This window comes from Ananas comosus, linkage group 15 (genome assembly GCF_001540865.1).
Source record: "Ananas comosus cultivar F153 linkage group 15, ASM154086v1, whole genome shotgun sequence".
Taxonomy (NCBI): Eukaryota; Viridiplantae; Streptophyta; class Magnoliopsida; order Poales; family Bromeliaceae; genus Ananas; species Ananas comosus.
The window spans coordinates 10,324,067-10,328,437 of NC_033635.1; positions in this window are offsets into that span (position 1 = coordinate 10,324,067).

Below are 4,371 nucleotides of genomic sequence, written 5' to 3' on the forward strand. Positions count from 1 at the left end.
TTGGGTCTAATAAGTTATTTTTGCGGCCTTTACCAATTGGGCCCTAGGGATATTTTCAGTAGTGCAGGTTATTATGATGTTCCCATGTGAATCTCAATTAGAAGTCCTATCATCTGTTTTGCAACATGGGTGTTTCATGTGTTGTCACTCTCTTTTGTATTGTTGTTGATGCAGAGATAAGAAAAGCTTGTGAGTGTACCATCTTCTTTTACTCTAGATAGTGCTTGTTCTGGATTTTAGTGATTGTGCAATGGCTCTGGGCTTGCTAATTACTTTTCTCTTGAAGATAATATTTTAGTGGCTAAATTGTACTTTTGGTCCTCAAAACTCCTTGGCCCTCAATCTTTATTACAATTTTTTGTCCTTCCAGACTATAAATTATTGCAATCAAGTCACATAATCTAGTTGACAAAATATTGATGTATTGTATATTTGAAAACAATGTGGCAGTTTAATTATTACTGCATCATAAGTAACAATATTGTCACTTTACTTTTACATTAGCGGCACATTAATATTTAGTCAACTAAATTATGTTACGAGACTTGATTGTGAGAATTTACAAAGTTTGAGGACCAAAGTGTCATACGCCTCACAGAGTGAGGACTAGGAGTGTAATTTAGCCTATTTTAGTTGGTTGTTAAAAAAACACATAAACTTGGATTATGAGATAATAGAATTTAGAGAGAAGTAAGTAAGCTATTATTTTTCTACATATTTTGGTTCTTTTAATCCAAAAAAAAAAAAGAAACCCAATCAATTGCTTCATATGTTAAATATCATGGAGAGCAACAAGAGACCTCTCTAAGTACAGTTTTTTCTTTTCTTTATATATTATATATTTCAAATCATTTTGCTAAATTTGTGATGCACACCAAAAATAGTCATAATTTTTTTTTTTGGTGATTAAAGAAGAAACATTGTGGTGTCCATAAATAAATGCATCTAATTATGCTAAACCTTGAACACTTGGAATGCATCATACAAGAGGATTACATTGAAGATGTTAATTTGTTCAAAATAAAAAGTAAAAAAATGGATGATTAAAGTAGGTTTAGTATAATAGATTAGTCTTATTTTTCCTCCAAAGGTTAGTTATAAGCTTAGTCCTTTTCATATCTCATGTCAACTCAAACCAAACACAATTAAATAAATTAGGGTTTTTAAAGGCAAACCCCTAACACCACTAATACAAAATCTTCAAACTCCACTAAACTAACTTATCTCCTACCTCATTAAGCTCCAAAATAAGTTCAACTCTAATAATGCGAGATTCGCGACAAGAAAGAACAACAATTGGTTGGTTTTAGTTAGAATAAACGTTCTCCGACCTAATCGTAATCGCCGGCTAATGAGTTTTAACTAACAAATTACGCCGGCTAATGAGTTTTAACTAACAAATTACGTATATATTAATCCTTTTTGAGTTATATACAGTAAGCATTACAGGGCCGTTCGGTTAGATGTAATTTAAAATACAGTGTAGCTGAAAATGCATGCAGCTGGAAAATGTAGCAGCTGCAGCTTACATGCCTCATGTTTGGTTGTATGTAGTAGAAAGTGCTGTAACTACAAATAATTTATTTGGTTACGTTTAGGTGAGAAATGATTTTTAAAATTTTATCATTATATATATATATGATGATGAAAATACCTTCAATGTAAAAAATATATATATTTTTAATTTAAAAAATAACTAAGGAGGTAACTTTATCTTTTGTTTAAAATTACTTTCTTCAACTGCTGCAGTTAGAACTGCGGTCAATTTAGGCGTAGTTCTAAGTGCTGCAGTTGGACCTCCTCCTACAGCAATTAAAGTTAAATACTTCAAACCAAACAACGAATTTGTATTTTCATACAACTACAACTGTCATGCAGTTACAACTATATGCAACCAAACGGTCTCTTAGGGTTTTGCTAAGAATCTAAGTGAGAAACAAATACCTAAACCCAAGCCACCTCATACATAATTACAATTCCTAACTACAATGAACAACTTTTGGCCATGTTTCATTATGGAGGCTAACTTAACTTTGAAACATATAAAATACAGAACTACATGAAGTGTTGATAAAAAAAAAGGGGGGGAATAAAGAAGAACCCTGGTCAACCTACAAGCTTGTGTCATCTCTGTCTCTCTCTCTCTCCCTCTTTTTCTTAAGGCAAAAATATGTAAAACTTATCTGAACTATAGACCATTTTGATTTAACTATCCAACCTTTCAAAATTTAGATTTTACTTCCCAACCTTTTATTTGTTTGATGTGAGTCGACTTTAAAATTTAAATGTGTCATTTATCTTTATAGGTTTAGTTAGTATACTTTACGTAATTCTCGCAACTATAAATTAATTAAAATAAGTAATTAGTTTAAATTTTGAAGTCGAATTACCATTGACCGGCTCAAATCCAACAAATTGAAAGGTTTGATAATAAAATCAAAATTTTGAAAGGTTGAGTAGCTGATTCATAGTAGTCCATAGTTCAGCTAAGTTCTATATAGGGATGCAAATGGGGTGGATCCGGGGGCGCTAGGAGTCTCCCACCTTCCGCTCCATTTCTTGTCGGGTCGGGACAAATTTGCGGCGGGTTAATTTTAACCTTATTTTTGGTCCCCACTTATCGCTCCATTAGGGGCAGATTGTGGCGGGAGCAGATTTTTGGCAGAGGAAGGCTGATCAAAGAAAGAAAGGGTTCTCCCGCCTCCCGCTCTATTTACTTGGCGGATCAGAGCAGATTCGGAACTGATTACATTTACCTATATTTTTTGTTCCCACTTACTGCTCTATTCGTGACAGATAGGGTAGGAGCTCCACCAACCCAAATCTGTTTACATCCCTAGTTTGGTACGTTTTTACCTTTTTATATCTATTATTATTATTATTATTATGAGAGATCAATCCAGGCAAAAGTGCACTTTGTATTAGTTTGTCCTGAACTTCAATTTGTTCATGATATTTAACCTTAATAAAGGAGTCTGATGATATGTGGAAACATCCAAAAAAAACTTATGATTACACAAAACAAACTTTAGGGACTATATTATCACAGTCGAAAGTATGAGGAATGAGATCGAAATTTGATTAAAAAGGTCAAGGACCAAATTATTGATTGACCCTAAGTTAGTGGTAGTGGACTTGCTGATCATTGCAGAAGTTGAAACAAATGCCCTTTCTGGCATTTGCAGTCTAAGCGACTAGCCCTGCTAGTTAAGTACTTCAAACGTTCTTTAAAAAGCTGCTAATTTGCTGGCATGCACAAATACTGAATAATAGTCGGTTTGTACAATACGTTCAGATCATCAATAGTTATAAAAAACTGCATGAGAAGTATCCAGAATGGCGCAGAGTGATTAGCAGTTACAGAAAACTGCTAATCTGCTACCATGCGCAAATACTGAAAGATAGTCAGTTTGTACAGTACATTCAGATCATCAATAGTTATAAAAAATCGCATGTAACGCCCCAACTTTCCAGGGGATCACCCATCCTAGGACTACTCCCGTCCTAGCACGCTTAACTCTCTTAACCTCTTGGGCCTTGCCACCACCCAAAATGCTTAAGCCGGGTTAAGAGTTTAGCCATATTATATCTCATATAGAGGACTATCTGGGGTCTCACAATCTCCCCTCCTTTAAGCTCTGACGTCCTTGTCAGGCTCAGACTCACAAGTATCAGACGATGTGAGACTCGTTTCGCTAGCTCGTCATCCAGACCCTGGCTCAGCCGAGACTCATCTCACGCTTCCGGCTGGTAATTGGCTCTGATACCAACTTTGACGCCCCAACTTCCCAGGGGGTCGCCCATCCTAGGACTACTCTCGTCCTAGCACGCTTAACTCTCTTAACCTCTTGGGCTTTGCCACCACCCAAATTGCTTAAGCCGGATTAAGAGTTTAGCCATATTATATCTTATACATAGGACTATCTGGGGTCTCACACCGCATGAGGTGTATCCAGAATGGCGTAGAGCAATTGGTTCGTAGAGTACAACCAGCGCATCAACAGTTACAGAAAACGGCGTGAGAGATACTTGATGGTGATGAGGAAGTTGCTGATTGATGGAGTGGGACACAGGAGAGGGGACTGGGTTGCCACAAAGGGTGGGTGGAAAGGAATCAAAAAGATGACAAAACTCCACAAAACTGATTCCATGTTAGCTTCAATTATTGCTTGGTGGGGGTGGAGAGAGGTGTGCAGTGTATAGTTAGTAATATTGTTGTTGTGTGTCATATGTGAGCACTCACAATTGGTGTGAGGAGGAGAGGGGGAGGGGATTGGTTTCTCTCTCTCTCTCTCTCTCTCTCTCTCTCTCTCTCTCTCTCTCTATGACAAAGATTAGGTAGATTAGGTTATGTCCTCAGTAAACAACAAG